The sequence below is a fragment of the Triturus cristatus genome, chromosome 12 (genome assembly GCF_964204655.1).
Source record: "Triturus cristatus chromosome 12, aTriCri1.1, whole genome shotgun sequence".
NCBI classification, from domain to species: Eukaryota; Metazoa; Chordata; class Amphibia; order Caudata; family Salamandridae; genus Triturus; species Triturus cristatus.
In genome coordinates, this window is record NC_140595.1 from 726,209,600 (window position 1) to 726,223,653 (window position 14,054).

Consider the following 14,054-nt stretch of genomic DNA (forward strand, 5'->3'; position numbering starts at 1 on the left):
GTGTGCACAGAGTCCCCAGTCCCCAGAGGTTTGGCAGAGGCTAAAGTTAGATATAACCTTACTCTCTAAAGTGGTAGCTTGCCGAGCAGTAAGGCAGTATGAGAGTACAGTGTAAAACATTTGTTGTACACACTCAGTCAGCAAATGGTCTCACACACTCAAGAACTGAACTCTAGGCCATTGGTTTGCATACAAAAGATATTGTTGTTTTATTTTAGAACCAACAATAGGTATCAAAATATACTTTCTCAGAATGAGATGCTTTAGTTAAATACTTTGCAATAGGCAATTGACTTTTGCAGGTCATAGTTACAGTTTATTGCAATAGGCAACACAATTTGAATCACAATAATACATTGAGCTCAATGGGAATTTTAAGTTATATGCAATTAATTACTTTCAGGATTACTTTTCTAAATCCAGGACTGGATCCTAGATTCAGTCCTGGGACAGTTCTTGGAAACAAGTGAGTAAATTCGTTTTAGTTACTGTTGTGATTTTTAAGCAATATTTTGCTATTTTAAAAGTTGACACTTAGAAACTTTTGCTGATCAAAATACCAACGTTATCCTATGGAAGGAAATTCACTTAGCAGGTAAGTGGGATTATGGTTACTTTTTCTAGGTCAGTGTTGGATCCTAGATCCAGCACTACTGTACCACCTGTAAGCAGTTGAGAAACTGCGTTTAAGTTATACAGGCGATTTTTAAGGAATATTTACATGTTTGCAAAATCGACACTTAGAAGAAATTTCACAGAAAAACAGTCAATGGTTTCCTATGGAAGAAAATTCAAGTTACGGGTAAAGTACGTTCTCGTTACTTTTGTAATCCAGTGCTGGGCTCCTAGGCTCAGTACTGGGACATCTATCTAAAACAGGTAAACAATTACGTTTTCACAGTTGGTACGATTTTTAAAGAATATTTGTAAGTTTCAAAAAATCGACACTTAGAAAATTTTCAACAAAAAGCAGGCAATGATATCCCATGGAAGGAAATTCGAGTTACTGGTAAGTACGGTTAAAATTACTTTTCAGGGTCAGTACCGAGCTCCAAGATGCAGCACTGAGGTCTCTCCTGATAACAGGTGAGTAAATCAGAATTCGTTGTTCGGCTGATTTTAGATGAATATTTTAAAGTTCCAAAACTCCACACCACTTAGAAGAATTTCCAAGTGAAACCACTCAATGTTAGCCTATGGAAGAAAAGTGAGTTATCGGCTTTTAGGTAAGTACTCGACTGGCAGAGTTATGGTTCTGGGCATAGACTCAGGGGTCTCCCAGGGGAGTCCCAGCCTACTTGCCAAGCCTTAAACTCCCCTTTTATTACATATAATTTACACCTAAGGTAGGCCCTAGCTAGTCCTAGGTGCATGATGCTATGTAAGTAAAAAATAAGCTATGTACTTTGGTGGTTCGCGTGTCCTGTAAGTACCAAACAGTCTATTTCATTTTTCACTACTGTGAGGTCTACATCTCTCATAGGTTAGCTCTGTGTATTCCCCTATACTTTTAATTTGGTAATTCCATATCGGAGAGGAGTAGCTTTATTTATTTATTGAAAATCCTACTTACTGGTGAGGTTGGATTTAACTTTACTATTTTAGAAATGCCACTTTTAGAGAGTGAACATTTCTCTGCACTTACTGCTCTATTTGCCTGAAACCTGGCCCCAATACACGTCTGGATTGGGCTGGGTGACAGCAAAATGTGTGCCTTCCCTCTAGAGAGCCACAACACAGGTCACTCAACTGCACCTGGGGGGTGATCTCCGCTCCCCCTCCACCCCCAATAGGTTCAAGAACGATAATTTATGTAAGTAAATACATTATAGCTACAGCTTATAATCATGCGAGTTTAAATCATTTGTTGTTAGATTGTTTAAATATTTGAAAGGATCTGTTTTTAATAGACATTTTACAAAAACCACTGGTACATTTGCTAATTCTGTAAAATTAACACCCAACTGCCGTGACATTGCCAACCACAATGCTGTGACTCGGATTCGAACCGAGGTTGCTGCGGCCACAACGCAGAGTACTAACCACTATACGATCACGGCGAGCTACTTGGGCTCAACGACATACAGTGACATGGAGAATTTATAATTCGGAACACTCAGGGCTGTTCCTGTGATAGGCTGGATGTATTCATTGCTTCCTCATTCCTCATTCAGAGGCTGCGTCTCCTCAGTGGTTGATAGGCTGAAACCGTTTCCTGGCCGCCTGCTTGTGAAATGCCAGGAGTCAAAGATCACACATTACACTTGCGGACCTGTGATGGGACACCAATGCAGAGAAACCCACCTGGCACAGACCTTCTATTCTGTCTATTAGACCTGCATCTTCCCTGCACCTTTCAAGCCATTTGTATGTGAAGCAAGAAAGAGTTAGAGAGTGATCCATCTACACTTTTATAGGGAGGATGTCGCCGTGAGCTCCTCCCAGCTAATCACACGAACAGCAGAAAAGCAAGATAAATACACAGTTGAGGGGTGGGCTGCATGGTTATGTTTTTGAGTAAATATTGAAACTGACCTCAGTGGCTCATTAGCAGAGCTGCGGCTAATGACTGGTGCCAAATCATGATGAAGCAAGCACCATGGCTCGTAGGGGACCCACAACACGCTTTTCTTAGCTCACTGAATTAAAGTATAAACTTCCGCCGTGTGTGAGTGGTAAAGGCTTGTTAATATGGTTCCTTTTCCAATTCAAGTCTGACAACAAGAGGCAGGAACCACGTGGCTTCGGAAGCTCAGGAAAGTAGCCACCAACCACAGAGAAAGAGAGAACTGGCAGTATGAGAGGTGGAGAAAACAGAAGCGGGAGCAAGGAGCTCAAATGAGATTGATGGCGTTTAAATAGAGCGCGTAAAGGAACAGTTACACAGCTAAGAAATGGGAAAGACAGACTAGGGAAAAAAACACAGAAAGAGCCTGTAGATGAAATTCTCTTCCTGGGACAGCAGGTTAAGAGAAATTACACATGGGGAGGTTAAGCATGTAACACGGGGGAGAATAAAAAAGAAAATGCAGTTTTATGAAGTGTGTTTGCCAATCCAGCCAGCACTTTTGTTCTATTTCTCTCTTTGCGTCTTTTATTGGTAAAGTAACTTTCAAGTGCATGCGCAGGTATGAATGAGAGAGCAACGGTATAATAATTTGAAGCGTTAACACCAGTGCTAAAGTAGGAATGAGGTGTAGCAAAGACATGAAAGAGGTAGCGATAACAAATATGTGGAGAGGCAATAGTGACACAAAAATAAGCCACCTATTTATAAAACTGAAATGGAAGAAATACTAAAGGTTAACTTCTGAAATTGTAGCCGATAATAAAAAGATTCTCGTTGTTGGCAGGATTCGAACCTGCGCAGGGATACCCCAATGGATTTCGAGTCCATCGCCTTAACCACTCGGCCACAACAACTTGCTGTAAGCTGCTTACAAATATTTTGTTTGAAAGTTTTTCCACATCAAAGTACTGATATTCTGCAATGCGCTTTTTAAAAACAATGTTTTTTTCATCATGCACGTTCTGTCCTAAAAACAAAAATTGCATGAGTATATCTCTGGATCTGTAAAAGGATACGCTTGCATTCAAACTCTCTTGTGGCACTCAAGTTTTTTGGACCCTGTTGCACTCTGTTTTTGCGCTGCTTTTAGTCTACGACCCATATTACAGAAGTCAACCATCTCTGAGTATTTGGGACTCCTTTGTAAGTGCCTTATCTTTAATCCTTGAAAAGCTCTATAATAAAGGGGTCTGTCAAAGATTGCTTGAATGGAAGATAAAAGAAGGCCCACTTGTCTCACCAAATGCAGTAGAGAAACCTGATGTTTTACTCATGTTATCCTTAGTTCAGTTTTTGTTAGACCTGGCATCCTTAAGGTGGCCTACCAGCAACCTTTTTGCTTTTCACCTCACGTTTTGCTGTATCTTTATGTTGGCCTTAGGACTCTAATCACTTTATCACTACTGTGAGAAAGTGGCTCTGTATATACTGTTCCCAAATAGGTACAGTGTGCACAGAGTCCCCAGTCCCCAGAGGTTTGGCAGAGGCTAAAGTTAGATATAACCTTACTCTCTAAAGTGGTAGCTTGCCGAGCAGTAAGGCAGTATGAGAGTACAGTGTAAAACATTTGTTGTACACACTCAGTCAGCAAATGGTCTCACACACTCAAGAACTGAACTCTAGGCCATTGGTTTGCATACAAAAGATATTGTTGTTTTATTTTAGAACCAACAATAGGTATCAAAATATACTTTCTCAGAATGAGATGCTTTAGTTAAATACTTTGCAATAGGCAATTGACTTTTGCAGGTCATAGTTACAGTTTATTGCAATAGGCAACACAATTTGAATCACAATAATACATTGAGCTCAATGGGAATTTTAAGTTATATGCAATTAATTACTTTCAGGATTACTTTTCTAAATCCAGGACTGGATCCTAGATTCAGTCCTGGGACAGTTCTTGGAAACAAGTGAGTAAATTCGTTTTAGTTACTGTTGTGATTTTTAAGCAATATTTTGCTATTTTAAAAGTTGAAACTTAGAAACTTTTGCTGATCAAAATACCAACGTTATCCTATGGAAGGAAATTCACTTAGCAGGTAAGTGGGATTATGGTTACTTTTTCTAGGTCAGTGTTGGATCCTAGATCCAGCACTACTGTACCACCTGTAAGCAGTTGAGAAACTGCGTTTAAGTTATACAGGCGATTTTTAAGGAATATTTACATGTTTGCAAAATCGACACTTAGAAGAAATTTCACAGAAAAACAGTCAATGGTTTCCTATGGAAGAAAATTCAAGTTACGGGTAAAGTACGTTCTCGTTACTTTTGTAATCCAGTGCTGGGCTCCTAGGCTCAGTACTGGGACATCTATCTAAAACAGGTAAACAATTACGTTTTCACAGTTGGTACGATTTTTAAAGAATATTTGTAAGTTTCAAAAATCGACACTTAGAAAATTTTCAACAAAAAGCAGGCAATGATATCCCATGGAAGGAAATTTGAGTTACTGGTAAGTACGGTTAAAATTACTTTTCAGGGTCAGTACCGAGCTCCAAGATGCAGCACTGAGGTCTCTCCTGATAACAGGTGAGTAAATCAGAATTCGTTGTTCGGCTGATTTTAGATGAATATTTTAAAGTTCCAAAACTCCACACCACTTAGAAGAATTTCCAAGTGAAACCACTCAATGTTAGCCTATGGAAGAAAAGTGAGTTATCGGCTTTTAGGTAAGTACTCGACTGGCAGAGTTATGGTTCTGGGCATAGACTCAGGGGTCTCCCAGGGGAGTCCCAGCCTACTTGCCAAGCCTTAAACTCCCCTTTTATTACATATAATTTACACCTAAGGTAGGCCCTAGCTAGTCCTAGGTGCATGATGCTATGTAAGTAAAAAATAAGCTATGTACTTTGGTGGTTCGCGTGTCCTGTAAGTACCAAACAGTCTATTTCATTTTTCACTACTGTGAGGTCTACATCTCTCATAGGTTAGCTCTGTGTATTCCCCTATACTTTTAATTTGGTAATTCCATATCGGAGAGGAGTAGCTTTATTTATTTATTGAAAATCCTACTTACTGGTGAGGTTGGATTTAACTTTACTATTTTAGAAATGCCACTTTTAGAGAGTGAACATTTCTCTGCACTTACTGCTCTATTTGCCTGAAACCTGGCCCCAATACACGTCTGGATTGGGCTGGGTGACAGCAAAATGTGTGCCTTCCCTCTAGAGAGCCACAACACAGGTCACTCAACTGCACCTGGGGGGTGATCTCCGCTCCCCCTCCACCCCCAATAGGTTCAAGAACGATAATTTATGTAAGTAAATACATTATAGCTACAGCTTATAATCATGCGAGTTTAAATCATTTGTTGTTAGATGGTTTAAATATTTGAAAGGATCTGTTTTTAATAGACATTTTACAAAAACCACTGGTACATTTGCTAATTCTGTAAAATTAACTCCCAACTGCCGTGACATTGCCAACCACAATGCTGTGACTCGGATTCGAACCGAGGTTGCTGCGGCCACAACGCAGAGTACTAACCACTATACGATCACGGCGAGCTACTTGGGCTCAACGACATACAGTGACATGGAGAATTTATAATTCGGAACACTCAGGGCTGTTCCTGTGATAGGCTGGATGTATTCATTGCTTCCTCATTCCTCATTCAGAGGCTGCGTCTCCTCAGTGGTTGATAGGCTGAAACCGTTTCCTGGCCGCCTGCTTGTGAAATGCCAGGAGTCAAAGATCACACATTACACTTGCGGACCTGTGATGGGACACCAATGCAGAGAAACCCACCTGGCACAGACCTTCTATTCTGTCTATTAGACCTGCATCTTCCCTGCACCTTTCAAGCCATTTGTATGTGAAGCAAGAAAGAGTTAGAGAGTGATCCATCTACACTTTTATAGGGAGGATGTCGCCGTGAGCTCCTCCCAGCTAATCACACGAACAGCAGAAAAGCAAGATAAATACACAGTTGAGGGGTGGGCTGCATGGTTATGTTTTTGAGTAAATATTGAAACTGACCTCAGTGGCTCATTAGCAGAGCTGCGGCTAATGACTGGTGCCAAATCATGATGAAGCAAGCACCATGGCTCGTAGGGGACCCACAACACGCTTTTCTTAGCTCACTGAATTAAAGTATAAACTTCCGCCGTGTGTGAGTGGTAAAGGCTTATTAATATAGTTCCTTTTCCAATTCAAGTCTGACAACAAGAGGCAGGAACCACGTGGCTTCGGAAGCTCAGGAAAGTAGCCACCAACCACAGAGAAAGAGAGAACTGGCAGTATGAGAGGTGGAGAAAACAGAAGCGGGAGCAAGGAGCTCAAATGAGATTGATGGCGTTTAAATAGGGGCGTAAAGGAACAGTTACACAGCTAAGAAATGGGAAAGACAGACTAGGGAAAAAAACACAGAAAGAGCCTGTAGATGAAATTCTCTTCCTGGGACAGCAGGTTAAGAAAAATTACACATGGGGAGGTTAAGCATGTAACACGGGGGAGAATAAAAAAGAAAATGCAGTTTTATGAAGTGTGTTTGCCAATCCAGCCAGCACTTTTGTTCTATTTCTCTCTTTGCGTCTTTTATTGGTAAAGTAACTTTCAAGTGCATGCGCAGGTATGAATGAGAGAGCAACGGTATAATAATTTGAAGCGTTTACACCAGTGCTAAAGTAGGAATGAGGTGTAGCAAAGACATGAAAGAGGTAGCGATAACAAATATGTGGAGAGGCAATAGTGACACAAAAATAAGCCACCTATTTATAAAACTGAAATGGAAGAAATACTAAAGGTTAACTTCTGAAATTGTAGCCGATAATAAAAAGATACTCGTTGTTGGCAGGATTCGAACCTGCTCGGGGATACCCCAATGGATTTCTAGTCCATCGCCTTAACCACTCGGCCACAACAACTTGCTGTAAGCTGCCTTCAAATATTTTGTTTGAAAGTTTTGAAGTTTTCCCACATCAAAGTACTGATATTCTGCAATGCGCTTTTTAAAAACAATGTTTTTTTCATCATGCACGCTCTGTCCTAAAAACAAAAATTGCATGAGTATATCTCTGGATCTGTAAAAGGATACGCTTGCATTCAAACTCTCTTGTGGCACTCAAGTTTTTTGGACCCTGTTGCACTCTGTTTTTGCGCTGCTTTTAGTCTACGACCCATATTACAGAAGTCAACCATCTCTGAGTATTTGGGACTCCTTTGCAAGTGCCTTATCTTTAATCCTTGAAAAGCTCTATAATAAAGGGGTCTGTCAAAGATTGCTTGAATGGAAGATAAAAGAAGGCCCACTTGTCTCACCAAATGCAGTAGAGAAACCTGATGTTTTACTCATGTTATCCTTAGTTCAGTTTTTGTTAGACCTGGCATCCTTAAGGTGGCCTACCAGCAACCTTTTTGCTTTTCACCTCACGTTTTGCTGTATCTTTATGTTGGCCTTAGGACTCTAATCACTTTATCACTACTGTGAGAAAGTGGCTCTGTATATACTGTTCCCAAATAGGTACAGTGTGCACAGAGTCCCCAGTCCCCAGAGGTTTGGCAGAGGCTAAAGTTAGATATAACCTTACTCTCTAAAGTGGTAGCTTGCCGAGCAGTAAGGCAGTATCAGAGTACAGTGTAAAACATTTGTTGTACACACTCAGTCAGCAAATGGTCTCACACACTCAAGAACTGAACTCTAGGCCATTGGTTTGCATACAAAAGATATTGTTGTTTTATTTTAGAACCAACAATAGGTATCAAAATATACTTTCTCAGAATGAGATGCTTTAGTTAAATACTTTGCAATAGGCAATTGACTTTTGCAGGTCATAGTTACAGTTTATTGCAATAGGCAACACAATTTGAATCACAATAATACATTGAGCTCAATGGGAATTTTAAGTTATATGCAATTAATTACTTTCAGGATTACTTTTCTAAATCCAGGACTGGATCCTAGATTCAGTCCTGGGACAGTTCTTGGAAACAAGTGAGTAAATTCGTTTTAGTTACTGTTGTGATTTTTAAGCAATATTTTGCTATTTTAAAAGTTGACACTTAGAAACTTTTGCTGATCAAATTACCAATGTTATCCTATGGAAGGAAATTCACTTAGCAGGTAAGTGGGGTTATGGTTACTTTTTCTAGGTCAGTGTTGGATCCTAGATCCAGCACTACTGTACCACCTGTAAGCAGTAGAGAAACTGCGTTTAAGTTATACAGGTGATTTTTAAGGAATATTTACATGTTTGCAAAATCGACACTTAGAAGAAATTTCACAGAAAAACAGTCAATGGTTTCCTATGGAAGAAAATTCAAGTTACGGGTAAAGTACGTTCTCGTTACTTTTGTAATCCAGTGCTGGGCTCCTAGGCTCAGTACTGGGACATCTATCTAAAACAGGTAAACAATTACGTTTTCACAGTTGGTACGATTTTTGAAGAATATTTGTAAGTTTCAAAAATCGACACTTAGAAAATTTTCAGCAAAAAGCAGGCAATGATATCCCATGGAAGGAAATTCGAGTTACTGGTAAGTACGGTTAAAATTACTTTTCAGGGTCAGTACTGAGCTCCAAGATGCAGCACTGAGGTCTCTCCTGATAACAGGTGAGTAAATCAGAATTCGTTGTTCGGCTGATTTTAGATGAATATTTTAAAGTTCCAAAACTCCACACCACTTAGAAGAATTTCCAAGTGAAACCACTCAATGTTAGCCTATGGAAGAAAAGTGAGTTATCGGCTTTTAGGTAAGTACTCGACTGGCAGAGTTATGGTTCTGGGCATAGACTCAGGGGTCTCCCAGGGGAGTCCCAGCCTACTTGCCAAGCCTTAAACTCCCCTTTTATTACATATAATTTACACCTAAGGTAGGCCCTAGGTAGTCCTAGGTGCATGATGCTATGTAAGTAAAAAATAAGCTATGTACTTTGGTGGTTCGCGTGTCCTGTAAGTACCAAACAGTCTATTTCATTTTTCACTACTGTGAGGTCTACCCCTCTCATAGGTTAGCTCTGTGTATTCCCCTATACTTTTAATTTGGTAATTCCATATCGGAGAGGAGTAGCTTTATTTATTTATTGAAAATCCTACTTACTGGTGAGGTTGGATTTAACTTTACTATTTTAGAAATGCCACTTTTAGAGAGTGAACATTTCTCTGCACTTACTGCTCTATTTGCCTGAAACCTGGCCCCAATACACGTCTGGATTGGGCTGGGTGACAGCAAAATGTGTGCCTTCCCTCTAGAGAGCCACAACACAGGTCACTCAACTGCACCTGGGGGGTGATCTCCGCTCCCCCTCCACCCCCAATAGGTTCAAGAACGATAATTTATGTAAGTAAATACATTATAGCTACAGCTTATAATCATGCGAGTTTAAATCATTTGTTGTTAGATTGTTTAAATATTTGAAAGGATCTGTTTTTAATAGACATTTTACAAAAACCACTGGTACATTTGCTAATTCTGTAAAATTAACACCCAACTGCAGTGACATTGCCAACCACAATGCTGTGACTCGGATTCGAACCGAGGTTGCTGCGGCCACAACGCAGAGTACTAACCACTATACGATCACGGCGAGCTACATGGGCTCACCGACATACAGTGACATGGAGAATTTATAATTCGGAACACTCAGGGCTGTTCCTGTGATAGGCTGGATGTATTCATTGCTTCCTCATTCCTCATTCAGAGGCTGCGTCTCCTCAGTGGTTGACAGGCTGAAACCGTTTCCTGGCCGCCTGCTTGTGAAATGCCAGGAGTCAAAGATCACACATTACACTTGCGGACCTGTGATGGGACACCAATGCAGAGAAACCCACCTGGCACAGACCTTCTATTCTGTCTATTAGACCTGCATCTTCCCTGCACCTTTCAAGCCATTTGTATGTGAAGCAAGAAAGAGTTAGAGAGTGATCCATCTACACTTTTATAGGGAGGATGTCGCCGTGAGCTCCTCCCAGCTAATCACACGAACAGCAGAAAAGCAAGATAAATACACAGTTGAGAGGTGGGCTGCATGGTTATGTTTTTGAGTAAATATTGAAACTGACCTCAGTGGCTCATTAGCAGAGCTGCGGCTAATGACTGGTGCCAAATCATGATGAAGCAAGCACCATGGCTCGTAGGGGACCCACAACACGCTTTTCTTAGCTCACTGAATTAAAGTATAAACTTCCGCCGTGTGTGAGTGGTAAAGGCTTGTTAATATGGTTCCTTTTCCAATTCAAGTCTGACAACAAGAGGCAGGAACCACGTGGCTTCGGAAGCTCAGGAAAGTAGCCACCAACCACAGAGAAAGAGAGAACTGGCAGTATGAGAGGTGGAGAAAACAGAAGCAGGAGCAAGGAGCTCAAATGAGATTGATGGCGTTTAAATAGAGCGCGTAAAGGAACAGTTACACAGCTAAGAAATGGGAAAGACAGACTAGGGAAAAAAACATAGAAAGAGCCTGTAGATGAAATTCTCTTCCTGGGACAGCAGGTTAAGAGAAATTACACATGGGGAGGTTAAGCATGTAACACGGGGGAGAATAAAAAAGAAAATGCAGTTTTATGAAGTGTGTTTGCCAATCCAGCCAGCATTTTGTTCTATTTCTCTCTTTGCGTCTTTTATTGGTAAAGTAACTTTCAAGTGCATGCGCAGGTATGAATGAGAGAGCAACCGTATAATAATTTGAAGCGTTTACACCAGTGCTAAATTAGGAATGAGGTGTAGCAAAGACATGAAAGAGGTAGCGATAACAAATATGTGGAGAGGCAATAGTGACACAAAAATAAGCCACCTATTTATAAAACTGAAATGGAAGAAATACTAAAGGTTAACTTCTGAAATTGTAGCCGATAATAAAAACATTCTCGTTGTTGGCAGGATTCGAACCTGCGCGGGGATACCCCAATGCATTTCTAGTCCATCGCCTTAACCACTCGGCCACAACAACTTGCTGTAAGCTGCCTTCAAATATTTTGTTTGAAAGTTTTGAAGTTTTCCCACATCAAAGTACTGATATTCTGCAATGCGCTTTTTAAAAACAATGTTTTTTTCATCATGCATGTTCTGTCCTAAAAACAAAAATTGCATGAGTATATCTCTGGATCTGTAAAAGGATACGCTTGCATTCAAACTCTCTTGTGGCACTCAAGTTTTTTGGACCCTGTTGCACTCTGTTTTTGCGCTGCTTTTAGTCTACGACCCATATTACAGAAGTCAACCATCTCTGAGTATTTGGGACTCCTTTGTAAGTGCCTTATCTTTAATCCTTGAAAAGCTCTATAATAAAGGGGTCTGTCAAAGATTGCTTGAATGGAAGATAAAAGAAGGCCCACTTGTCTCACCAAATGCAGTAGAGAAACCTGATGTTTTACTCATGTTATCCTTAGTTCAGTTTTTGTTAGACCTGGCATCCTTAAGGTGGCCTACCAGCAACCTTTTTGCTTTTCACCTCACGTTTTGCTGTATCTTTATGTTGGCCTTAGGACTCTAATCACTTTATCACTACTGTGAGAAAGTGGCACTGTATATACTGTTCCCAAATAGGTACAGTGTGCACAGAGTCCCCAGTCCCCAGAGGTTTGGCAGAGGCTAAAGTTAGATATAACCTTACTCTCTAAAGTGGTAGCTTGCCGAGCAGTAAGGCAGTATCAGAGTACAGTGTAAAACATTTGTTGTACACACTCAGTCAGCAAATGGTCTCACACACTCAAGAACTGAACTCTAGGCCATTGGTTTGCATACAAAAGATATTGTTGTTTTATTTTAGAACCAACAATAGGTATCAAAATATACTTTCTCAGAATGAGATGCTTTAGTTAAATACTTTGCAATAGGCAATTGACTTTTGCAGGTCATAGTTACAGTTTATTGCAATAGGCAACACAATTTGAATCACAATAATACATTGAGCTCAATGGGAATTTTAAGTTATATGCAATTAATTACTTTCAGGATTACTTTTCTAAATCCAGGACTGGATCCTAGATTCAGTCCTGGGACAGTTCTTGGAAACAAGTGAGTAAATTCGTTTTAGTTACTGTTGTGATTTTTAAGCAATATTTTGCTATTTTAAAAGTTGACACTTAGAAACTTTTGCTGATCAAAATACAAACGTTATCCTATGGAAGGAAATTCACTTAGCAGGTAAGTGGGATTATGGTTACTTTTTCTAGGTCAGTGTTGGATCCTAGATCCAGCACTACTGTACCACCTGTAAGCAGTTGAGAAACTGCGTTTAAGTTATACAGGCGATTTTTAAGGAATATTTACATGTTTGCAAAATCGACACTTAGAAGAAATTTCACAGAAAAACAGTCAATGGTTTCCTATGGAAGAAAATTCAAGTTACGGGTAAAGTACGTTCTCGTTACTTTTGTAATCCAGTGCTGGGCTCCTAGGCTCAGTACTGGGACATCTATCTAAAACAGGTAAACAATTACGTTTTCACAGTTGGTACGATTTTTAAAGAATATTTGTAAGTTTCAAAAATCGACACTTAGAAAATTTTCAGCAAAAAGCAGGCAATGATATCCCATGGAAGGAAATTCGTGTTACTGGTAAGTACGGTTAAAATTACTTTTCAGGGTCAGTACCGAGCTCCAAGATGCATCACTGAGGTCCCTCCTGATAACAGGTGAGTAAATCAGAATTCGTTGTTCGGCTGATTTTAGATGAATATTTTAAAGTTCCAAAACTCCACACCACTTAGAAGAATTTCCAAGTGAAACCACTCAATGTTAGCCTATGGAAGAAAAGTGAGTTATCGGCTTTTAGGTAAGTACTCGACTGGCAGAGTTATGGTTCTGGGCATAGACTCAGGGGTCTCCCAGGGGAGTCCCAGCCTACTTGCCAAGCCTTAAACTCCCCTTTTATTACATATAATTTACACCTAAGGTAGGCCCTAGGTAGTCCTAGGTGCATGATGCTATGTAAGTAAAAAATAAGCTATGTACTTTGGTGGTTCGCGTGTCCTGTAAGTACCAAACAGTCTATTTCATTTTTCACTACTGTGAGGTCTACCCTTCTCATAGGTTAGCTCTGTGTATTCCCCTATACTTTTAATTTGGTAATTCCATATCGGAGAGGAGTAGCTTTATTTATTTATTGAAAATCCTACTTACTGGTGAGGTTGGATTTAACTTAACTATTTTAGAAATGCCACTTTTAGAGAGTGAACATTTCTCTGCACTTACTGCTCTATTTGCCTGAAACCTGGCCCCAATACACGTCTGGATTGGGCTGGGTGACAGCAAAATGTGTGCCTTCCCTCTAGAGAGCCACAACACAGGTCACTCAACTGCACCTGGGGGGTGATCTCCGCTCCCCCTCCACCCCCAATAGGTTCAAGAACGATAATTTATGTAAGTAAATACATTATAGCTACAGCTTATAATCATGCGAGTTTAAATCATTTGTTGTTAGATGGTTTAAATATTTGAAAGGATCTGTTTTTAATAGACATTTTACAAAAACCACTGGTATATTTGCTAATTCTGTAAAATTAACACACAACTGCCGTGTCATTGCCAACCACAATGCCGTG

At 40.1% G+C, this 14,054-nt stretch overlaps 3 non-coding genes across 3 annotated transcripts; all 3 read right to left on the reverse strand.

Annotated features, from left to right (window-relative positions):
- Positions 1-3,341: 3,341 nt before the first annotated feature.
- TRNAS-CGA (transfer RNA serine (anticodon CGA)) lies at positions 3,342-3,423 on the reverse strand. Its single transcript has one exon. It is a non-coding gene; the product is annotated as a tRNA-Ser (tRNA).
- A 3,932-nt stretch (positions 3,424-7,355) lies between these two features.
- Positions 7,356-7,437, reverse strand: TRNAS-AGA (transfer RNA serine (anticodon AGA)). Its single transcript has one exon. It is a non-coding gene; the product is annotated as a tRNA-Ser (tRNA).
- A 3,940-nt stretch (positions 7,438-11,377) lies between these two features.
- On the reverse strand, positions 11,378-11,459 carry TRNAS-AGA (transfer RNA serine (anticodon AGA)). The gene has a single exon. It is a non-coding gene; the product is annotated as a tRNA-Ser (tRNA).
- Between the last annotated feature and the right edge of the window lie 2,595 nt (positions 11,460-14,054).